The sequence below is a fragment of the Atractosteus spatula genome, chromosome 10 (genome assembly GCF_055471065.1).
Source record: "Atractosteus spatula isolate fAtrSpa1 chromosome 10, fAtrSpa1.hap1, whole genome shotgun sequence".
Classification (NCBI taxonomy): Eukaryota; Metazoa; Chordata; class Actinopteri; order Semionotiformes; family Lepisosteidae; genus Atractosteus; species Atractosteus spatula.
In genome coordinates, this window is record NC_142715.1 from 15,070,498 (window position 1) to 15,096,225 (window position 25,728).

Consider the following 25,728-nt stretch of genomic DNA (forward strand, 5'->3'; position numbering starts at 1 on the left):
GAACGTAGATTTTGAAGGATATTGATGATAATACCACATAAATTGTGGTTTTCTTGTGATCGCCAATTTTATTCAAATAACAGCCTTTTTTACAGTTCCTTGCGTGTTTCACAAGGTATAATAGCCCCCCTCGCATCCTCAGCTAACATATTTTAAAATTACATTAGCTTATACAGCATGCATGTTTACATTTATATTAAAATTAAAGTAAATATACAAGAATACATACAGTGCTAACCCAATAATTCTTGTCAGGTTCTCCAACAAATCTGCGTTGTTATTTTAACATGTTTCAGCTGAGGGTGCAACAGGAGTATAAATGAATTTTCCCGCCAGCCATTCAAAGACCAAATTCCATGAGTGAACATTATTTTCTCAGATGTTACCGGCATTGGACTTTGCCGGTGGTATTGAATTATGTCCACAACTGTTGTAGTAGTTCCTTCTTGAAATTCGACACGTGCAAAGCACTCGTAATATCATAGGTGTTAAAGTTCGCTGAGTCTATTCAAGTCATGGTGTGTATCCCTGCCTATCATTGGGAGACGGGTAGCTTTTTTACACTCAGATTCCAATCTTCAATGCTTTCTGTGAGAGCTTACATAACTTTCATTTTCTCACATTTTCTGACGACTGTTCCAAAGGGGCACCCTGTCAATTCCGAATACTTTTTAAAAATCTGCCAGCATGTTTGATTATTGTCATTTAATTTAGAAAAAGTTCAATATTGATCATAGCTAAAGAAAATAATGATCACGAACAAAAAAGGGATAAAGATGCGAGTCGATCGTGAATCAGAGCTGGGTGACACGGGCTTCTGTTCTGATATGGTTGTACGAGAAACAGGAGGAATCGCCAATCTCCTGTAGAACATGAGTTGAATCAATAGTGAGACATTTAGTATACTCGTGCATATGTCAACGCCTGACCTACATCGTAAAACTAACATTAAGTTGTCAGAGACATTCATTTATATACAAACAAGAGACAGACCAAGTAATAATTCTACATTAGTGCAGGTAGGTAAACCTGAACTAACTAACTAATAAATCTATTAATAATTCTACATGAACGTGTCCTACACTGATCACACTAATTGACATGGTCTGATTCAGAGTCTGTGCAGTTCGTGCTAATTACAACAAGGACAGTTCTGATCCCTCATCACCGAACTGAGCACAAGTTCAGCTGTTCTCCAGTTTTGTTACGCATGGTTTTTCATTGCAATTGAGTTCAGAGCTGGAGCTGATCTCCAGACAGTACAGTGTTTTGGGTAAGTTGTTGAAATTCGCATGAGGCTGCAGACAACTTACCCAAAGTGTTTTCTATAGCTTTCAGGTGGAGTTCATTTATATAAAAGAACGTAAGTGGTATAAACGCAACAAGCCAGACGGCAGTCCAACTTATAATTTTCTGACGCGAGGCCTGACGTGTTATTCATTACGCCACTGACCCTGCTATTGTAGTGCTAAAAAAAAAACACGTTTTCTACATTAATGTCTGTTTAAAAATCACTAAAAAAGACAAAGGGTTTGTGTGTCGCGCTAAAATTCCGCTTCATTTCGAATGCAAATAAAAACCGTTTTGTTCCAAGAAATCGTAAATTTGTCACATCCTTCATACTATACTTCTCTCTTGTATTAGTAAAGCATTTTGATTTAAACTGAACAATATATGAAAGGTTTCATCTATACACTTACACATAATAAGTATACGAATAAATACTCGGAAGAAGCCGCAGCTCAGGTATTAGAGAGATTTAAAATCAGATCGGAGGATTTAGAGTCCAGAGTGCAAACCAACAGCTGACACAGGTCTTTTATAGAACCCTTTTGATTTCCTCTACTTTGTCCCTGTGATGTCATTGTCCTGCTCGCAGCCGAGCCCGACACACGTCTGTTTTTTGTCGCTGGGCGCACACCCTGCGGTCCATGCGGGTCCTAATACCCCAGTACAATGAAGGGGACACTAAACTGTAAACAGGTGCCGTCCTTCGGCTGAGACGTAAAACCGAGGTCCTGACTCTCTGTGATCATTCAGGAGGGTGGTGGAGAGGAGTCCCCATTACCTGTAAAGTGCATTGAGTGGAGTATCCAGAACAGTGCTATATAAGTGTACGCAATAATGATTATTATTATTATTATTATTGTAATGTAAAATGCAATAAAAAAAATATCAAACTTTGATTCAAAATAGATTAATATAAAAACTGATAAAGCTAATGCTTTTTTCAGGGCTATAGCTGTAGCTGCGAGAAGGTTAAAAGCGCGCAAGTTATACTCCCAGAAGTGCACAGTAGCTTGTACTTAATAAAAATGTACAATTCACCACTGGTATAAACAGATGTGTGCCGTGTTTGCCTTTGTAAGCATTTGTTTAAAAAATAAGTTCACAATACGATAAAAACACAGAAAGCACAAACTTTATAATACAACGATACAAAATCAATACCAAATCATTATGCCAATTAAGTACCTATCCTTTGAAAACAGAGAACACCTTTATATCTACAAAAAACTTGACATTTGTATGTATTTTTGAATTATAAAGCAGACAGAGTAGTCCCTTAATTCAAAGATCAGATCTTGGCCAAAACAAGACAATCAGACGTGGGCTGAATTCGGAACAGGAACCTCTACTTCGTCATTTATTGAGCTTTTGATAAATGTCTGAATAAAACAGATTCGCTTTTTTTGTGTACTTTAATCGTACACAAAAAGCGCCTTCCTTCGAACCAGCGACCTAAGGACTCCCTGCTGATTCCACTACACTCCTCCGCTCAACCAACCGAACTATCGAAGGGATGGCAGTAGACTCTCTGGCACATACTGCCCAATGTCGTGAAATGTTCCGGATGATTTAAATCCCACTCGACATCAAGTTTCCAACTCGTTTCCTTAGTCTTGTTTACCTTGAATTTAAGCCACGAACCAGGATTCTACTGTATAAACTTCCAGGGATATTACAAAATGTTTGATGGGGCATCAAACATTCCAGGCGGAAATTGACTCCTTTTTTTTCTCGAGGGATCATATTAAACATTTCATTAGTATCGAGAGGAGGATCACCATGAGACACAAAACAGTTTCTTTCTGTCTTTATTAGAAAGTAGCGTTTGTGCTACATTAATAATATTTTCGTGGAAATAAAGAAGTTGTAAATTTTAAAATTTATATTTGAATCGAAATGTGGTTTTGAGTTAAATATTAGCGTGTTCATGTAATTAGTTTGTGTTTGTCATTACTATATATATATATCGCCATGTTACTAGAATTTGTAACTGAAGTTTACTAGTTGTGTTTTTTAATGATGATTAGACATTTGTTGATTACAATATTGTATATAATGTATAATTTGAACTACATATTTTGTCAGGTGTGAATAATTGTATATTTTAAGAATACATTTCTAAAATAAATCATTGGCTTTATTTACTAGTTTCTACACCTCTAAAAATCTTTCTTTGATGTATAATAGACCTTTAACTATATATGTATAATAGTCTTCTAAATGTATCCGTATAATAGAACTCCAACCATTTATGTATAATAAACATATAATCATAGATGTCTAATTGACGGATAACGATATACATATATTAGAATTTCATTCTAGACAAGTTACGGAGCACATTTACACGTCTAAGGTATGCGTTTAATAGTCGTATATTCTACATATTTCGCCCACTGGGATGTGCCGATTTTAACTTGGCAAACCAACATACACATTTTCTAATGAAGCCTTAATTAAAAGACAGTTTGTTTCTCGAAAGCGTGTTATGTAAAAAAAGAGAAAAACGAAAATATATGGATGACAATCTTTCAAAGCTGAAGATTTTACTTTTGAAAAATTGACATTTTATGTATGCAGATGCATTCGCTGGTTTTAGAACTTTGCTGTACTTCCTGAATCATTTTCAGTATTATAAAGTGGGTGTAGATTTTTCTTTCAGGTTAGGACGCGAGTGTGTACATGTTTGATTTTCATTTCACTGATTCTCATTGAAGATTTGGGAATTAACGACGAAAGAATCAGTTGCCTCGGAAAGCAGAAGGTTTGGTTCTCAACTATATTGAAGACGCCCATGTAGAGCAGCGGGTGATGATTTGTACTATAAAAGACCAAGTGCTCAAAGTGACGTCTGCGTTTACCGTTTAGACTTTTCATCTCGGGCGCACTTTTAGAAAGCAAAGATAGAGCAGTTGTGTTGAATCGCTATATGGCAGCGGAAGCGTGCTGGGCCCATAACGCAGAGGTTGATGGATCGAAACCATTCTGTGCTATGTGCACCTTCTGCACGATTGATAAGCACACCATCAATTTAATGAGGTGCATTAAAACTGTTTTTTTCTCTTGTGTGTATGCAAGCTTCACACTTAAGGTACTCTTTCATCTTTACCAATAGCAGATGCCCAAATGTATCTTTGGTTGTTCTGTGATCCTTCATAGTTTCCTCAATTCCTTCAAATGAACATCCATATCAAAGCAATTATATATATATTACAATTAAGGTACATATTAAAAATATCAACGCAGATTTGTATAATGCTCATTTAATAATGATTGTCAAGGATTGTCAAGTTCTCCAACAAATCTGTGTTCTAATTTTAAAATATTTTTGCTAAGGATACAATGGGTGTATAAATGAATTCTGCCAACAGTAGTTAAAGAAAAATTCCACACGTGAAGATGGTTTTCTTGGACATTGACTTAGGTACTTAATTGTTTACTTGTTGTAGTTGCACACGAGTAAAACACTAAGATTTCCTGCAACATTCAAGAGGGTTTGCGAAGAAATCCCTTCAATTTTTAGCGGAGATTGTGTTTACATCATCACAATCTGAAGCGCGTCCCTGAGTGCGTTTGACCCACCAGCCCTTTGTTTAACAGCTGCACAGGGACACATTCCCGTTGCTTTTCACAAATCACTGGCATTTTTTTGCAGCATTTCTTCTGTCCTGAGAAGCAAGATTTGTATTTTATCTTTCAGAAGTTGTATGAATTTCTTGAAGTTCAGAAACAACTTGTTCCAGAAAAGAAATGAACACTTGCTTCAAAGTAAATCAAGACGTATGTGTCTCTTGCTGTGTGTGCTCTTATCTGTCCACCTCTCTCTCCTCTTCTCTCATTCTGGCAGTCTGTGCAGAGTTTCTGAAGGAGATGTAACACCACTTGGAAAAGAAGAAAAATTCTCAGGAAAAATTCTCAGGCAGAATAAAAAATCATTATTCTCTTCTCAGTCAGATTCACAGCTCAGACTCACACTCAGACAGGATCTCAACTCCGTACTGCTCTCTATCCTCACAATCCAGAACCAGAAGATATTCAGACAATCAGTGCTGCTACATGAACAATATCAGACAGAACAGCCTGGACTCATGTCACATTTCCCCCTTTTATCCTTCCTCCCAGCCCTCTTAGAGACATAAAAGAGCTCCTGGTTCTCCTCTCTGTGAACTGGGCTCAGGGGTCACTGATCTGGCAGTTGTGGGGTCTGTTCCAGGTCGAAAGCAAGAAGGTTCTATTAACGCATTCCAGGACTTCCAGCCCTTCAGTATTACTTTCTTTACTGTATATCAGCCTCCAAACATGTTTTTTAAGTGTTTTATAACACAAGTGAGTGTGGAATTATCTTTGTATTTATGTAATAAACACCAGTAGTGACACTATGATCAGTATATTGATTATTTGTAGCCGATGGTCCGATGGTCGTGTCTACAATAGTGACCATTTGACCAGTCTGTAGCTCTGAGCAGTGGGACTCAGATCACACAGAAGACCCGTCTGTGTGTGATTCCATACCAGCCCTGGGATTCAGCTACTCTAACAAATGTCTCATAGACCGTCTTATAAATTTACAATTAGATGAAGTCATGTAACAGTTTTACAGATAATTTAAATAATCAGACAGAAGTTTTGGCAGTGGATACATCTCCACATGGGGGAAAGAAACTGAAATATATGTGCTCACTGTAAAGTAGTAAGAGGTGGTCAGACAAGCAAAACAACTTTGCAGATAATGTGAAGTGACGTTGTTTTGTGTCAATCAGCTCACAGATTTCGCTTCATGTGCCTTAAGCTGTGCAATTTGTATGGTTGTTGAATGAGATTGGTTTCTTCACAAGCCCAGTCAATTACCCAGCTTGCCGACGCACACCTTCATGAAGACTCTCTTTAAGATTTCATTGTCAAGTCGCCTCCTTTGCATACAATAGTAGCACCGACACTAAGAGAAAGGATGAGAAATGGCGTTTATCAAGCGATTGCAGTGTTTGTTTGACTGAGGATCCTTGTGTGCTGAACTGGCCTCTGGAGAAGTGTAGTGCAGTAAAACAGAAGGTTTGTGTCACTCAAGATTGTTACAGAACAGAACAATACAATTACAATACTTTTGTGAGAGTAAATATTACTGGTGCATCACAGTTCTTATAATGGTGAAAACAGGAGCACCTTCTCTACATTTTTGACTGAAGTATTTAAACGGAAAGTAATACTATCACTATGCAATTCATAAATGCAATTGAGCTCCTCTAAATGTTCTAGTCTGATGAAACAATGTATAGAATTAGGTGACAATATCGGAATTCATTCAAATGCACAAGATTAATTTTCAGCAACAAAAAAAGTGCTCGGAAATATTTTACAAGAATGAAACCTTACATTCACCTAAATAAACATTCACCCTCTACATTAGCAGAGAACAGTAGGACAGAAGGTTAGTGTCACTGGACACTGCGTCAGAGAGGCCGATCTCTTCTCCCTCATTATGCAGGCTTACCCACTCATGATTAACTGTCCTCCAGTGCCATCATCGACTCAGACACGACGTTCATGTACATATTATACCTTAATATGGCACTGCGTTACAATAATTTGATCAAAACAACTGGTGAAAAAATAATAATAAAATATTTATTTCCTTCTTTTAGTAGATAAAGACTTTATCCAAAAAAGAAGCATTTATTCCTTTCCTCTCCTACCAGCCCTTACAAGTCACCCAGTTTTTAATTTAGAGCTGGATTAAAGCTCTAGTCTCTTTGGGGGTGTGAGTTGGAACCCCACTGCTGCCAAATATCTCCAACTATCTCAGTGTTAAGAAGCAAAAAACACACATTTGCTGCAGAAGTAACAGGAGAATTTGTGCCATTCAGCCTTATAGCGTGATGTCATTTTCTCATGCTCATTTTTAGATGCTTGTGATCGAATCTATGATTCTTATGAGTGTGCCCTCCATAAAGGTAGCACAGATATAACATGCCAAGTTTTCAGAGAATCGCATTAAATACAGGTCAGAAGAAGGCGACAAAGTGTCCACTAGGCAGTTCAGCGATTTCAACGGTGTTGTCTGTTGACACCCGACGTTCTCCAAAAGAGTAAGGTGTTGGGAGTGTGGCTGGGTGGTCTAAGTGCTGGGTTTGTGCTCCATTTTCTTCGCTGGGTTAGGTTTGAATCTTGCCGCTGCTAAGTGTTGGTGGGTTAAGACCTTCCTTCTATTGCAAATTCAATGGGTAAAAGCTTTGCTTGACAGTCTGTCGAGAGACTGAACTAGGTGTTTCAAGATAGTCTTTGTCAGCTTATCATCAAGGTATAAAAAAGCCTCATTTTGTGTTCCAACAGCAATGCTCTTTGGTCCCTTCAGCATTATGCAGGGAACAACATCTGCCGTGATCACTTTTGAGTCAGTGTGAATCGTAGTGTGCCGCAATTGTTTTTAAAATTGGTTTTGTAGGCATGGTGCATTTGTCTGTGAAACTTGAATGCTGTGCTTTTTCACGCAGAATCATCGGCAGGAGCAAAGCTTATTCAATCTTTGCGCACAGCGCTCCATCAGAAATACTTTGTCCAAGTTTTGAAGAAATTGTGTCCACACGTTCACATCGCGTACCTCAGACAAAACCACCATTCGATGGGAAATTGATTCTGCTTCTTGCAGTTGTTCCTGTGGTTGCAATAGTTACAAAGTTGCACTTTCCTCCACCTTCTGCTATAGTATTCACTGGGTGAGCTTCATCATTTGGCTGAGAAAGGTCAACTGTGCTTCGGAAAAAATCAGCTGCAGTGTCATTATTTTGTCGGTGAGTATGGCTGTCTTTGAAAGCACATGAAAAACACGAGTTTGTGGATTTCTCCAAATAGCAATGAATTCAGTTGTGCAGTGCTTTACTGCTTTCAGAGGGTCTTTTATCGACGCTGCTATAGTAGAGAAGTGGCATAATCACAAACGCAACCATTTGTGCTGGCTGTTTCACTAAGTATTAAGCTTTGTCAACTATCACATGATTTCAACTAATTTAACATCATCTCCAGGAGAGCACCTCGCACTGCTCACTGAGCTGATGTATGTCCCCATTTCTCAAAAATTAAATATCATCTGAACTGATTTTTTCTATTTTAAATGCTTTCCTACTCTTTTAATATTTCAGTTAAATCTTTTATTTTGAAGTACTTTCCATTGATATTAATCCTAGTCCCGATGAACGATTCTGGGACATGGTGTACCTTGAATAATGTTCTTATAGGTTTCAGTTTGGAAAAGTGCGCTCTCCAAATGCTACCGAAACCTCTAATGGTCGCACAAAGCTTAATGCAATAGCAACGTTTGGGGTTGAAAAAGAATATTACTTGCTATGAATACGAACACTGTTACATGAGGCGCGAAAGGACTATTTTAGCTCAGATCATCAATTTATCTTACATTTCTACTCCATTAATATCGCTATTGAGTGCTAAAGGTAGGTCCTGTCAATACTTCATGAGATCTTCTTAAGAAAACTTTAAAAAATATATTTCCAGTGCTGAACAAAAAGTAAAAAATACCGATTATGTGCAACTGATACAATCTCTCTTCCAGGGATGTTGTATCCACATGCAAATTACTTTATCAGCTTTAAAAGTTTCTTTTCCATTTATAAGACGATCAGCATGACACTCAAAACATACCTGTATTCAGTAAGCGCTGAGTCTGCTGGCTGAGCTAGTTGCCTCCTCACACATAATAGCAGCCCTGAAGCTGATAAGATAAATGAAGAGAAATTGCTTTTATTGGGCACTTTTCATATCCGATGAGCTTGACATCTCCCAAGGGTGACGGAGTTCTTTTGTGACACTGCTTTTCCCTTTTTTCTTCTTTCTGTACTCTGATGGGAAAAAAATGAGAAAGCATGTAAGGGAAAAATGTATTTTTTTCATGGAGAAAACGTGCACCAGGAAATGTTTTGTTTTGAAGAAGTGATTTAACATGATACATGACCTAATTTACTGTAGCGAATGCTCACACTGCAAGGTCTGCTTTACTACAAGAGAGAAGTAGAGTGAAGATGTCATAATTTCACTGCGTTGTTGAAGAAAACATTTTTTCTTTGAATTCTAAATCAATCAGAATTTCAGAGTGACACACAAACCCTTTGTCTGTTTTAAAGATATGATATTTTAAAACTAATAAAAATGTAGAAAACACGTTTCTCACTTAGAAATTTTAGATGGGGTGGTGTATTACTAGTTGCAGTGCTGAACACACCATGGTGTAATTCGGTTACATGATTGGCCAGTGGTTTAATGGATAACGCATCTGATGTTTCATCATGAGATTGTAGGTTTGACTCCTACCGGATTTGTGTGATTTTAAATCAGGCTCCTCAGAAATAGATGTCCATTATGTGAATGAACCGCACCTGAAAGCAAACGTTGGGTTGGGCTTCCTTTTTTTCCTGCATGAAATAGCAAATCGTTACAAAAAGCACCAGCTAATGTCCAATAGCGTTGGTCATTATAATTAACATGAATATACTGTAAGGTCTTGGTACATGGGAGTGGATTTCATCCACAATTTAAAAAAGGGCAAATAATATTTATTTTATTTAATACAAAAGTGACCTAAAACTCTGTAACTTTCAGGTTAGCTTGAACCTGTAATAAAAAAGGGGCCTGAAACTTCCATTCTGTGATGTAACTGTCTTTAAAGTCGGACGTTTCACAGATGTGCAGTGTGCCTTTTCTCTTTTCTCTTGTCGTGCCTTTTCTCTTGTCGTGTTCAAAATGACTTGCTGTGTAATCTCTTGAATGCGTGTTCTGTACTGCTCTGTTATTTCATTTAGATTATCTATGTGGTATACAGATAAAACTGGACTGCATGGTGTAATGTCTGGGTTCAGCACCAGCTGAACCTGAAAACACATCAGCCGATCTTGACATGATTTGAACATACAAACTTCTGATGGGGGAGTCAGATGCGCTACCATTGCGCCATGAGGTCACTCCCTAGAAGTGCTTTTAATTCCCCCAAGGAGAAAAATCAGCGTCCCTAAAAAAGTTTTGTTTTCATTCTCTCCTGTGAGGAATGCCGCTCTTCCAACAAGGGTCTCTTCTTCCCAGACCACAGATTATTCTTCCTGTCCGGCTCTCACACAGAGAGCAGACACACCGTCTCCACTAATGTGTTTACTACATCTGTAGATCTGACCCTCTACAGCCCTGATATTCCTGGACAGGATCCCATATTGAGCAGTATTTCTCGTGTTGTGAACTTACAGTGTGTACACAATGCACTTTATACACAAAGTAAGTGTTTTTGTAACTCTAGGACGTTTTGTGAAAATGTTACTGGCATGACAAAATCGCGACCTCAACTGAACAGTCCCACCCCCCTCAGTTTTGGATAAAAGGTTTGGATAAAAAGTTTTTGAACACTTTCACTTACTGTAACTTGCGCCGTAAAAAATAGTTGTACTTTGTCAATGGTCAGATAACTACACTAACCCCGAATTCACAGTTACAACATCGGACTGTTTGATGTGCAGGAGGGCTATCCGTCCAGGAATAGCATGTTACATAGTGTCTATGTTTTGGGGTGTCAATATTATTATGACCTTATTTGCTCAGGTGGACCACTGCCTTGCAGTAGTTTATCCTTATACTTACAGTACAATCGTTATATAACTAGGACTGTAGTTATAGAAGTTTGTACTTTCTGTTGGTTTTACAATGATTTCTTAATGATTCAGAACCTCATTACTGTTGATGTTGTTGCAAAAAAGAACACATATGGTTGATGCTCCAGGCAAAAATAATCACGTGAGTTCTGATGAACGTGGAACTGTTCTTCATCGCTAAATACCAGATTGCTTGTCGTTATCTTCTGACATGAAATACTAATCAGTGGCATGCTTGCGAGAATTCACTTGGATGGTTGCAACGGCTCCGTTTAAACCAAAATATCACTGCCCCCGTCAGGATTTCAGATGTCCCCCTACAGATCATTCACCTGGCGCCAGTCCTGGGTATAATGATGAACATAGCTGCCTTGAAAGCAGTGAATCCGGGTGTGATTCCCACCTGATCCATCGACAAACCTTTTCCAATGAATCTTCGATCGATTTAAAAAAGTCTTGAAGCTGGTAGGCTAGGGAATAAGCACTGTTTAAGTGCACTAAGGAAAATGTGCTACTGTGCTGTGTTGCTCCAGTAGCGCAATTGGTCAGGTTGGGGTGCTTTTAAAGCGGAGTTATGCCAAGGTTGTGAGTTCAATCATCATGTGGAGTAGTTTCTGTTTTCAGCTACAGAAACTCGCTGTTGAATTTAAGTCTGTTCTTGTGTTACTTTTTCCGCTCGATGGAGCTGTGTTAATGCAGGCACACCTGCTTCCACGTCAAGTTATTTTATTGTTGCTCACAAACCAACACACTGCAGACACCTCTGATATTGTCACTGCTTGTGGGCCACATGTTCCTGCTGTCAGCCTACCATGTTCATGCACATCTAGAAATATTACTGTTACAGTATAGGAGCGAAAAAACGAAACAAAAGCACACCAAGTTTAAAAAGGTCAAAATGTGTCAAAGCCCTTCCTCGAGAAGGATGGGGTTCAAACCTACTTGTGCAGAGTATAATGTATTAAGAAGTTATTGCTTTAACCACTAGGCCACCTCCATACACACTTTAGCCCCTTCCGGACATGAGTTGGCTCTTTCCCCATACACAAGGGTAATTTTCCTCTTCCACCTACAATTTCAACATTTACCTTGGGAGATGTCAAACCACAGAGCCCGTGCTGCGCTTCAGTGCCGGCTGTAGTGGACACCCCGTTGAACATAAAAAGCAAATTGAGCTCCTTGGACATAAGCCATTTCTCGTCACTTGCTCAGCGAGCAGGCTCAGCGCACACTGAATGCAGGTGTCTCAGAGCAATTGAGATGTGTCCAAGTGGCTGTAAAAGGGATATTTGATGCCAGTGCCGTGACTTAGTTCTCCGACAGCAGGCAAAGCGGCGCGCCGGTTGGTGTATTCTCGGTCGCATTTAATGGGAACGTCATGGCAGCGTCAGCTCAAACCACCAAATGGAGACAGGCGTGCCGACAAGCTGACCCTGCTGATGCGGGATTAACACTAGGGTGAGAGAATGCTGTGGCTTAGCTGGTTAAAGCACCTGCCTAGTAAACAGGAGATTGTGGGTGTGAATCCCAGTGGTGCCTTCCTTCCTGTCTTGCTGCATAGTTTATCATTATGGACAGCAACATGCTTCTACATTAAATTTAATGGAAGTGTTCATTTAATTTTTGGAACAACTTGTTTTTAAAAAAATCCATACAAATTGCGAAAGATAAAATACTCATCTGTTTTGTCAGTGCAGAGGAATTACTGCCAGCTGGCAAGGAAACGAAAATGATTTTTTTGTCTTTAGCCAAAAACCTGTGAATGTAGAAGAAAGGTGATGTGCGTTAGTTTCAATGGCACAGTCAGTCAGCATATCCTTCAGTTAAACATAACGTTGGTAAATCAAAAGTCCCCAGAGACGCATTTCAAATTAATCCGACCTCAACACCGTCTCCCCTAAATGTGATGGGGTTTCTTTGGATGTCCTTAAGCATCCTGATAGTTGCAGAGATTTCAAACTTTTGGCACAAGTCAAACTACAAGAAGTTAATAGTTGAGCGCCTAAGTCAATATCACCGGGAATGTGACTATGTAAACTTAAATAGTATTCAAAATATTGCTATTTTGTTGTAGTTTAAAAAGATATTTTAGCTGGGGATCCTCAAATGATGAGGGTAGAAAAGAGAACTATTCGACACCATCGGGAGTGCTTAACATGTGATAAAAGTGTTTTTTAATCACAAAGTGAAAATAGTGAATTTGTCTTTCACTTAGGCGTTCATCAAAAGCTCATTAAACAATGAAGGAGAGGCTCGTGTTGATTTTTAAAATGTACACTGTTGGCTATTCACTCTTCCAAACACGATTAAAGAGCCGAGTTTAGTTCAGAGGTAAAGCATCTCATGCATCATATGAAGCTCTGTTTTCTATCACCAGCGTCTCCACTCTGGATTTCTTTTTAAGCGCGATATCTTTTCTGTGATTTCTTTCATTTGAATTCCCTCATGTGTGAATTTCAGCGCGACACATAAACTCGTTTGTCTGTTTTAAAGAGATGCAATTTTTAAAACAGACAAAATGAAAGACTTATTAACTAAATACACATAGAAAACGTGCACCTAATTGAGAAAATTTGGACTGGGGCGATTTATTATTGTAGCGGCGCAAGCTCACAGTGGTGCACTTGAGGAATGCGGTACAAGGGCCAGTGGTGCATTGGATAACGCATCTGATTATGGATCAGGAGACTGTAGGATCGTAATGCTCTTAAACCCAATACCATAACCGTAGTGTGTTCAGTCCTACACAACCTTTCTATCGATTGAATAAGCCTCCTGTTCCATCTCCATCTTCTTCCCACACATTCCGGCTATTTCAGCACCGTTATTGTTGGACCACAGTCACAGATACGTAAGTGACACTATTCCGAAGAACCATCTTAAATAAATAACGTTGCAAAAGGTAACAATAATGCTTTCTTAACGTAACCTTACATTTGGCCGTACAATACACCTTTCTGTAACCTCAAATAAAAAAAAAATACTGCTTTCTCCTGAGAAACACAAGTGTAGTGTCAAACCACAATAAATAATACAACAAATATACTAAATTAACACCCAGATATGACAACACACAGCTATGACAGAACACATTGAAGACTTAAAAGCCCTTTAAATTTTTATTTCCTTAATTTCCATTCTCTTCCCTCCCCAGGATAACTGAAAACTAACTATAATAAAGACTGTACAGTATATGCATTACTTGTAATACAGCTACTAATAAAGATATACATGGAACTTAATTATGAATAAATAACACTTTTATTAATAAATACGTGTAATGATAACATTCATTGTGAATATTTGTGGTGTCTGGAAAGCAATTTTAGTTAAATATAATAATAATTTTCAAGCAAGTGGTGCATAAGCTTGTTACTTAATGAGTATATTATTTCCATTACATTCAAGACAGTTCTAATGTGATCAATTGTTCTGCTTAGTCCGCTTCTGAGTAGCTTAAAACCTATGAAGAGGTGGTTTAAGCTAGACTCTATCTGTTATTTTAGGTTTGTTGCAATTGAGAACAGGTTTAGTACAGAGCTGCTGACAAGTTTCAGTTGAGTTTATTGTATATAAGTTTATTGCAATTGACCCATTGTAGCTACCAATCAGCAGCAAGGAAAAACAAACTTCACTTTTGCCTTTTAAAAATGGGAAACAGAGTAATAGTTTACGTGGTAATTTCAGGTACAATGTAAGAACTAAAGTTAACTACTCCCATAGTAATGCGTGGGGTCCTATCAATACAAAAAAAAATTTGTTGTAACCCGAAAACACAACAAACACAAAACAAGAAGTTTTCCAGGAACCTAGGTAAATCCCTGTAGTAGTCTAACAACTATGAAAAAAAAAACAAACGCAACAACTTCAAAAGAAAAAGAACATTAAAAACAAATCTGGGGAACAACAAAAACACAGTCTAATGCGAGAGCTTTTTCAAGTCTTCAGTGCTCCTCTCGTCTCAGTAGACCTCTCTCATATATTTGTGTACAGGTCAGCTGGAGGTACACAGCTGCTGGTAATTTAAGTAGGGAGCTGCGTCAGCATGCATGGGCTTCAAAGGAAAAAGTCAAGGTTTATTCCATGCTGAAAAGAGAAGGAAACACAATGTTTCAGCTGTGGAGCCTTATTTGATTATGACTCGAAGTAAACCTTCACTTCTTCGTTTGATGTTAATTTATCTTCATCAGATACCTAAGAGTATCTAAACTCGAAAGTTGCTTTCAGTAGCTGAAGACACTGCTCCAGGTGAGGCTCAAACTCACAACCTCGGCATCACTCCACTGTGCACTGCTGTATAAATACCACGCGCTGACCGATTGCGCCACTGGAGCTGTGCAAGGTGTGCTCCTCATACAGACTGACGCTGCAGAAACACAGGGTGAAAACGGTTTCGGTTGTGGAACCATCTATACATGGGGAACACTAAAATAGCAAGGAAAATACAAGAAAAGAAACTGAAAGAATTGTGCTAACAGCAAAGGGGGACGGACAAGTAAATCAGCCTGGCAGATTATTTGTATCGACATTTTTTGAGTCAATCAGCACACAGATTTCTCTTCATGTGCCTTAAACTGTGCAGTTTGTATCTTCATTTTCAAGTCGCCTCCTTTACACGCAATTGATGCCCCAACACTGAGAGAAAGCATGAGAAATGGCTTCAATTTCAATGTGAAAGCGCAGTACAGGCTCGATGGCTTCACATCTCCCATCAATCAAATAAAATTGCAGTAAACCGCTCTAAATATGACTCTTAAGTACTGGGAAAGATGATTATTTTGAGAGTGGCTCCAAGGGTCTGCTAGAGGCTGAAGTTGGCTTCTTATTCGCCAGCTTCTTATGCGTGTTTTTCTTTCCACCTTAAATGGTACTGCTGTGATGTTATGTCGCCTTTCGCCTGTAGATGGCTCTCTTTGATCAGTACTAATCCAGCTGGAATACTGTAGACATCTTCACTGAAAGGGAATATCCAAATAAATAGCGACTGTCCAAATTATATTTTTGTATGGAATATATTTCAGAAAATCGCAAACCAATTTTAAAAACTCACCACAACATGGACTTACACTGGGAAAAGGTGATTGCACTTTCTGCTTATTGCTACGGCCTTCCCCCCAATAATGAAAATGTCTCACAGTTCTGACACTGACGTGTGAAAGACAATGTAACAGACTATCAAAATCCTGAAGTACATGAAATTTTAATGCAACAGTTTTTTAAATATGACCCTCTGATCCTGGCATGTCAGAATACATTTAGAAAAAGTATGGCACGAATTGCACGAATTGCAATGGCACAAATTGTTGAGAATATCACTGACCTTGCCGATATTTGCAGGGGATACGAATGTATTGCACATGTTGAACTACAACACGTAAAAGTTGAGCTTCTTAGTCAATATCACCGGGAATGTCCAATAATGACGAACATCAGTAGCTTCAAGGAAACTTAGACTCGCACATAGAGTTTTATCTTCGAATGGAGGGTGGGAGAATTCATTTGTACTCTCGTTGCTCATTAGCTAAACTATTTTAAAAATATACAAGTAATAGGTTTATTCCATGCTGAAAAAAAGAAGAAAGAGAACACAACGTTTCGGCCGTGGAGCCTTCTTCAGGTGTGAGAGAGACAGGGCAGTAGGCAAAGGTAAAGTAGCGGGAGAACAAAGGTTGGGAGGTAGGAGGAGTGAGAGGCGGGAGCAGGGGACAGAAAGAGAGGCCAATCAAGAGGTGTGAAGTCAGACTGGGTGCAGAGAGGTGTGAAATGAAACTTCCAATGAATGGAGAAAATTTAAAAGAACAGTAGTCTGTCGTTAAGGGAAGGGAGAATGTGTGATCCTAGCTGCAGAATAATTTTAGTTTCGGTGGTCTTTCTGATGTATGAGTTCGGAAAACCGTCTTTGAGAACACAGACGGAGAGATTAGAGTGGTCGTGGCCGTCAGAGGTGAAATGAGAAACAATGGGCTTGGAGAGATCTTTAATCTTCACAGCCCTGACGTGTTCTCTGAAGCGGTATCCGAGTCTCCTTCCTGTTTCTCCAATGTAGATGGCTGGGCATTTACTGCAAGAGATACAGTAAATAAGGTTGCTGGAGGTACAAGATGCTGTCTGGGTGATCCGGAATTGTCCTGAGGGGCCTTGAATGAGTGTGGTGGTGCCTGTGTACTTGCAGGTGATACAGCGAGCTCTGTTGCAATGTGAAAGACCACCGAAACTAAAATTATTCTGCAGCTAGGATCACACATTCTCCCTTCCCTTAATGACAGACAACTGTTCTTTTAAATTTTCTCCATTCATTGGAAGTTTCATTTCACACCTCTCTGCACCCATTCTGACTTCACACCTCTTGATTGGCCTCTCTTTCTGTCCCCTGCTCCCGCCTCTCACTCCTCCTCCCTCCCAACCTTTGTTCTCCCGCTACTTTACCTTTGCCTACTGCCCTGTCTCTCTCACACCTGAAGAAGGCTCCACGGCCGAAACGTGTTCTCTTTCTTCTTTTTTTCAGCATGGAATAAACCTATTACTTGTTCCTTTGCAGCCTACGCATGCTGACACAGCTACCCACCTGAACTATTTTAAAAATATGACACAGATTTGTTCGAGAAACTTGTAATCGCCTTAAAGAGAGTCTTCTTGAAGATGTGCAACAGCTAGCTCTCCACTGTCGATTGACAGGACTTTAGAAGAAACTGTTCTCATACAACCAACATACAAATTACACATCTTAAGGAACATGAAGAGAAATCCGTGTACTAAATAACATAAAACTGTCGCTGCAAATTATCACCAAGCTGTTTTATGTGTCTGACCACCTCTTTCCTACTTTGCAGCGAGCACAAATCTTTCTGTTTCTTCATCGCTATTTTACTGTCTCTTTCCCCCATGTGGAGATGGATCCACAGCCGAAACTTTAGGTCAGTTCCTGTTACTCTGTCCGATTGAAAGAGCAGTATTAAAGGCACTCCCATCTCTGCAGGAAAGTTATTGCTGCTCTCAACACAATATACTGCAGCCAAATATAGCGATACTGTCACTGCCTGTGGGCCACGTGTTCCTGCTGTCAGTCTATTATGTCATGTTCATCCACACCCAGAAACATTACTGCTGTAGCACCAGAGTTATATAGGCGCAGTCCATAGAGCAAGAATCTCTTAATCTCAGAACTGTGGGTTCAGCCCCCACATTGGGTCCCTCTGTGGCGATTTGATCCCCCCAATCCTCCTAGCATGACCTGATGGCGTAACAGTGATACCCAGTACCCAGCGTAATTCAGCTTTATTTCCACTTGATTCAGATTTTGATCTGAAATCATCGCCAGAACAAGAGTTTGTCTAAATCGAGGGAGATCTGCTCACAAGCAAGTATTAAACACTTCAGCATTTACTGTTCGAATACCACACTTTGTCAAAACACTGCCGCTTCTTAAGCTAATAAGTAACGGTTTTTGAGCACGCATTGTATTGTTAATCCTTATATTAAAAAAGCATAAATTCACATAATGGAATTTGGACTGAACAAAGTATTCCAGCCCCTTTACAACATTACATACCCACTGATTAAAGCTTAAAACTACAGCAGCAGGAGTAACAATAATGGCAACAACATGTTTGGAGATCGGTATTTCATTTATTCTGCGGAAACATCGAATCGGAATGAACTGCCCGAGATAAAAGAGTAATTGCGGCTTCAGATCGTTTTTACAGAGCATTGCGTTGTTCTGTTCATGCTGACTACACACTTTAGATTTGTCATTTACTGAAAGCGTTGCTTTTCCAGGTTTTTCTGAAATTCCTCGCATTTAAGCCAGCACTAAAATATTTCATTCCCGTCGCTGAATACATCGTGGAAACGGTATTTGCAACGGAATGCTGTCACACATGAAACCTTTTTGTTATTCGGTTCTGAAGTTTGAAAATGAAAATAAAATGGGGGTCACTTCATAGGCTTGAAAGAAGTCCTTGCAGCATAAAAACCCGCGAATTCTCACAAATTGCATTGTGCTGCACCTTTCTTCTGCTGCTTTTATAAATCAACCTTAAACATTTGAATGCATACCTTACTACTGCTAACCACATTCACGTGTTTACGAAGCTTTTTTCTGTCCGTTATGTTTTTGCTAAGCAGTTTCTCCGTTTTCCTCGTATTGTGATTGTCAGCGAGCACAACAAGACTGAAACAGTGTAAAGGCAGGTAAAAAAGACAGGGTAAAACGCCTGACTGTCGGGAGTGGGATTTGAACCCGTGCCTCTATTTGGAGAGTGAAACACAAAGCTTAAAAGACACGAAGCTGTGAATTTGCTGTTTTAAACAGCTCGACTATCCTGAAGAAATGGGTGCTGATTGCACCAGTCACATCCGATTTTCCATAATTTTAGGACGATTGATACGACTGGACGAAAACAATTTGTGGCGTTTAGCATGACATGGAAAACGGTACCGGAGCATTCGGGTCCGGACTACCAGACTCAGAAACAGTTTTTACCCCCGCACTATCAAACTATTAAACTCCCAGCCTCTCTCACTCTCACCTCACCTCTCACCTATGATCTGAACCTCACAGTGCCTTCTTTCTTACCAAAAACCCAAACACACATTGAAAATCTACCTCTACCATACATGTCAAAAGCTCACTCCCCATAATTTCTATCCCTTTATTTCATTCTTTTGATGTATGTTTTTGCACATAACCTGTTACCTTTTTGTTGTTTTGCCCACTACCTGTTGTTGTTTTTTGCACATCGGCTGTTGTCTCTGTCTTTCTTTTGTTATACAATTGTATTGTTGTTGTGTTTTTTTCTTTGTATTACTTATGTCCGAGAGCTAGCTAAATAGCATTTCGTTATACCATATACCTGCGTATGAGTATAATGACAATAAACTTGAACTTGAACTTTAAACTTGAACTTGAACTTGACATAGTCTTGCAGGCAGTATATTATTTTATCGTTTACTCGTTTAAATAAACATGGTCTTCTCGTTCCTAAGTCAGATTTTTTGTTGCTTTCGAACGTTACTTCCAACCTGGACTGACAGCTCACCAGATCTGTTTGTGATCAGACCATGGAGTCGGGGGCTGTACCAAGCGCACGTTCCTTCCCAATACTGAGTCGATCATTCGGAAGATGGGTGTGAAGAGAGACAAGCTTTGTCGACTAAAAAGCAAGGCAGGATATGCACGAATACTTACCACTGGCAACAGTTATGTTCTCTTACTATTGAGACTCCTATATTGCGAGCTTTTTTGAAAACTTTGAGATAAGAACAGGTGGGGTTTGAAACCGCGATCTGTAGTTTACGAGACCGACGCCTTACCACTTGGCCACTGCACCTTTAAGTAAACAGGGGAATAATGTTGTTCAAATTATTTTTTTTCTGAATCTGGTTTACATCGCCTGGAGGTAGCAACAACAATAAAAGGGATACTTAACAAGGAGATACGCTGTAGCAGTGCGACTCCAACAGATGCTCCTGAAGAGACTGGAGGTTTAAGCCAGCTCCTTAGAGCGCTCGGCCGCGTTACTCTCAACAGCGGCTCTTCAGCTCTTGTTGTTTGACCTAGTGGTTTTTTAACGCGTGAAAACGACCGCAACTTCGTTTTCTGAGATGCTTTCTCTCTCGTGGTGAAATCTCGACCTCTTTGGCATCTCTGGCTATAGTTCTTCTGTAGAGCAGGCTTTCACACCTCTGCTTATAGTGCCCTTGAAGTCATTTTATTTTTACAGGAAGACGCATTCCCTAACGATCTCTCCTGTTTTAGAAATGCTTCAAAAGGCGTCTGATTCAACGGACAAACAGTATACTAATTGTACAATGCAGATCTATGCGGCATTCGTACTGGGTTTGAGTGGGATTCTGAAATACTTCTTGCAAAGGTATTCAGACTTTCTTGAACCTATAATAAAAACACAGACCTGAAACTCCCTAGCTTCCAATCTCTGATGTTGCTGTCCTTAAACTCGGACGTGATGGTCTGCAGACGTGCAGTGTCCCTTTACTCTCGCTGTTTTCAAAACGAACTCCGTTGTCTGGCGCAGTTAAAGTGGAACTGGCCTGACTGCACAGGAAAGTACGCAATGATAAAATGTTTCTACGGCTCAAAATGTCCCTTTAGACTCTCGTCATGTCTCTGTGAGGAACGGGTAGCTAGAGAGGTTTAACAGATACAGTACTCATGATGTTTCACACGGGGTGTTACCTGTTGTAGTGTTTCAAAAGATGTGTTAGCGGACCACAGATTATCTTGAAAAGATTTGGGTTTGCACTGGCTGGGATTCAAACCTGACTCAATTATTTGGAGGGCGCCTGTACCACCAACGAACTTCCGAGAAGCACCTGCAAATTATCACAATCCTCTCTCTCACCTACAAAGTTACGGAGACACAGACGTCCAATAAAAGCTCAAGGCTCCACTCTTTTGTTGTGATGTCATTTTAATTAATATTAGCTTTGACAAGGTGTCATTTTTGCCTCTTAAAGGTAAAGTCTGCTCCTTTCTTCCTGGTATAGAAAGAACGTGTTCCATCTTTGTTTAAAAACACCACTAAAAGTAAATTATTCAGCTCTACCGCCTGTGTGCATTGACAAGACATCTCAAAAGGACATATTAAATAAGAACACGATCCTTCCTGTTACCATTCCTGTGGTTGGGGCGTTGTTTCACCCTTTTACGTTAAATCATCAGTACTGCTGTTTTTCTATGCATAGTTTAATCAAGAGCACTTAAAAGATGCAAAAAGCTTTCAAATAAAATAGAATTGAAAGACAGTCGAGTAAGGAGGTAGAAAAAAAGCACTCCCCCGTCTGGGAATCAACCACCGTCGCCCATGTAACTGGATACAAAAATAACAGATTAATTTGTGCCCAGTCTCTTGAAGCTTCGATGCGATTATTTTTCCTTCCTTATTTCTTCATTCCTATGAATTTACTCTGTAGAAGAAGAAACGCGAAAGTGGGAAACTGCAGGCATTCTTCGTGAGTGGTGTGATCAGTGAGCATTTGCACATCTCTAAGTCTGTTCCATAAACCTCTTCATCAGGGATGTAGCTTAGTGGTAGAGCGCATGCTTTGCATGTATGAGGTTCTGGGTTCAATCCCTGGTATTTCCAGGTGCTTTATGTTATAGTACTCACATCGCAATTTTCTGTTGAGTGAGAACTCTTTGCTCGTGTTCAGAGAGAGCCAGGTTTACACAATTAAATGCAGGCACACTCGACGTGCTGCAGAGTTGTGCTGCTGTTTTAAATGTACCTCATTAAGTTTTGTTAAATCCAAAATTATTTGAACTAATTATTTAGTTGAACTAATTATTTAGTTCAAATTCAGGAAATCCAGAGATTGCTTCACACTTGTCGTGGCTGTTGCAGAAAACACCTGTTGAATCTCACCCGGGATTTCCTGAGAGATCATTCAGTGAGCGAATCCTCCTTCTGAACTCCGCACTAAACTGAAAGCTTCACGAACTCCTCACTGCGTGTCCTGTACTGTTATAAGTGCTCTCGTGTAGATGTGAAGCACAGCCATAAACACACTTGAACTTTTTCCGTTTGTTAAGGAAAATGCAAAAGAGCATGACAAGTATTGATCGTATAAAATACCCATGGCACAACTCGAGAAAGTACTGAAGGACTACACATCGACTTTTGATGATTACAAGAGATTCAAGAAACACAACCGTCCGCACCTGGGTTTGGATCCTGAACTCTAGAGTTAAAAGAACATAAGCGACGGATATGACCTATAAACTCTCTTAATTGTCTTATAGTTTATGAATTAGAACAATTTCTTAATAAATTCTAACTGTTGATAGACGATTTATTGAATTTTAACAAAATCACAATTACAAACTTTTTCGGTTAAACTGTTATTCACATACTCTAACGTAAATAAACGTTAGTGTCTTCCGGTGTGTGAGCCAATTTCTCCAAAAAATATTTGTTGGTCTGTCGGTAGGCTGTGCAAGGTGTTAAGAAATAGAATTTCTAAAAGACAGGCTCCCTAAGCTTAACATCAAGGCTGTTTTCTCTACAGAAATGCTCTTTAAATTTCAGCACTGTTGCAACTCCCTTTATAAAGGGTGTGCACAGGTATACAACCAAGGCATTGAAAGATTTTTTAAATTATTGTTCCAAAAAATGTTCCATTTGTTTTCTTTTTAATGTTGTTGATAAAAAGATTTTATTAAATGTGAAAAAAATCTGAATGTGAAAAAAGGTCAAAATGCTATTGAAAAAAATCAGTAATGTGAGGAAAGATGGATTGTGGGAGCCCCTTAACTACCCATATCATGCTGTATTTCTCACTCATTCTACTGGGAGTGGTGCCGTCGCTTCTGGATAAAGTCTGTCAGTGGTCATTCCAGACAGGTCAGGTATGACTGCTCTTCGGCACAAGAGACACGTGACTTGCGAGGATCCCGACAGTATCGACTTTCTTGCAGAGCCCGGATAGCTCAGTCGGTAGAGCATCAGACTTTTAATCTGAGGGCCTAGGGTTCAAGTCCCTGTTCGGGCAGTTGTGCTGTTCTTAAGTCTATTGTGAATGTCATTCTAAATAGTCTTTTATCTTTCACTCTTCTAGCTGTACTGTGGTTATTTTAAATGTCCATTACTTGTATTTACAGTAGTGTATTTAGTGTTTCATTTCACAAACCGAAAATGTTCAAGTAGATCTTGTCACTCTACTCCACGTAATCATCTAAATTAAATCACAGTAGAGTACAGAACACACAGTGAGGAGCTCACACAGTGAGTACTCTTCAATATGACAAGAGGAAAGGCACACTGCACATCATCACGTCCGAGTTTAAAGTGACAGCAGAGGTTGGAAGCGAAGTAATTTTTATTACTCGCTCGCTGAACGATCTCTCAAGAAACCTCGGTTAAGATTTAACGGTTGTCTAATAACCACGTTCAAAAAGGTGACGTTTTTTTTAACTAGGTAGCCTTAATGGCAACAAGGTGTGAGTAGATCTTAAAGCAGCTGCAGACAGAGAAGCCGTAATGGCAACACAGTGCTTTGAGTTCGGCTTTTCTTATTTCTTCTGCAGAACCAGTGGAATCGGAATATACTGATCCGCATAAGAAGCGCTTTCGGGTCCTGATCATTTTTATTGAGCGCTGCTCTAAGTACCACAGGCAAGATGGCTGGTGGTCTTAGGCGTTGCGTTCAGGTCGCAGTTAACCTTGGAGACGTTTGTTAAAATCTCACTTCTAATAAAGAGGTCTTTCTCGTTAGAGTAGAAACGATAGAAGCCTTAAGTGGGAAAAAAATCACAACATCTCGCATTTCACGTGTTTAATGTTAACTGTCTCAGTGGTTGCCTCGGTGATTGATGGCTCTTCTCCCTCGCAGGGTGACTGCAAACTTCTTCAGAGAGGGAGTCTCCCACGCACGGCTTTTCTTTATCAAGAGCTGAGACAACAGAAACAGACTTCAAACTGACATGAATTACTTCTTGAGCGTTTATGGCCGTCTTTAAAACCTGAGAGCAGGTGAAAAAGTCTTTGGAAATGAGGAAATGACTGCTGACAGTAAACAGAGCTGACGCTCAGCTGCACACAAGCGCTCCTCGTTATTATAGTGCTGAGTACCCCCGCTTGTTGCGCGGGAGACTGGGGTACGTTTCTGTGACAGGGCGCTGGTTTAATTTTTGAACAACCTGACTTCACTTAAAAAGTGTGTACTGTGTACTACGTTTCGGACTAGTTACTGCGGTAAAATATGGAGATCATCTCCAGCTTTGAGCTCAACTGCAACAAGAAGTCATGCTTTATGTAGTATAGTGAGTAGACATCGCGAGACAACAGAACGAGAGAGTAGAAGGCGGGAATATACAGTATGGTGTAAGGGCGTGATCTGTGTAGTTAACAAAATAGTTAAAATAATATAAAAACGTCTCTTTATTAAGATACACAACATTTATGGCGACGAGAGATGAGTGCTTGACGGACTCAAAGCGAGCAGAACACTGCAGATTTTAGTTCTCTTGCTGGTAGAAACGAACTTCTGAATTTTCGGACTTTTCGTTTAGCTTGCGCATTGGAAGATATGGCCGCCGCGCCGAGAAGCTTTGCTTATGCCCAGATTTTTCCACCGCTTCTACTGAACCTCGGAGCTCCGGATTTGTATACGGAATACAAGATATGGATGGAGTCGTACAGATTTTTTTAAATAGCCGGTGGATCTACAGAAGCTCAGGATGCCGTGAGACGTGCTACATTACTGCACTGTATCAGGGCTCCCGTGCAACGGATTTTCGCCAACCTCCCAGGAGAAAAAGGTACATATGAACAGACTGTAGCTGCCTTAGACGCTTACTATACACCGCGGAGAAATGTGGTTTTGGAACGGCATAAATTTAGGCAGAGAACTTAGTCTCAGGACGAATCTGTTGATGGTTTTGTGACTGCACTAAGAGAACTGGCTAAATCTTGTGACTTTGGAGTATTGGAAACTGACATGTTAAGAGATCAACTTGTGGAAAAATGTGCACATAAGAGAATATAAATTGCTGCAGGAGGAAGGGCTGACTTTAAAAAGAGCTCTTACAGTCGCTAGAATTCATGAAGCAGCTCAAGCAGAATCAAGAATGCTTTCTGACCACAGTGACAAAGTGACACTAAACGGGGCGCTCGCTCAAACTTTACAAACAAAAGCCGAGCAGCAGTACGCAGTCATGCTAGAGAAATAGAAGAACAGGGGACGGCTGACATTACATGTTACAGGTGCGGACTAACAACGCACAAAGCAGATGAATGCGGAGCGTGAACAGCAAAATGTCTACACTGTAAGAAAACAGGAC

General features: G+C 39.7%; 1 protein-coding gene and 2 non-coding genes across 3 annotated transcripts in view; 1 reads left to right on the forward strand and 2 right to left on the reverse strand.

Moving 5' to 3' along the window:
* Positions 1-25,728, reverse strand: part of LOC148825419 (uncharacterized) — a 244,459-nt gene that overhangs the window by 74,725 nt on the left and 144,006 nt on the right. The gene's annotated exons all lie outside the window — the stretch shown is intronic.
* trnai-uau (transfer RNA isoleucine (anticodon UAU)) lies at positions 15,169-15,262 on the reverse strand. The gene is made up of 2 exons: positions 15,225-15,262; positions 15,169-15,204 (listed from the first exon to the last, which is right to left on the reverse strand). It is a non-coding gene; the product is annotated as a tRNA-Ile (tRNA).
* On the forward strand, positions 23,366-23,438 carry trnak-uuu (transfer RNA lysine (anticodon UUU)). The gene has a single exon. It is a non-coding gene; the product is annotated as a tRNA-Lys (tRNA).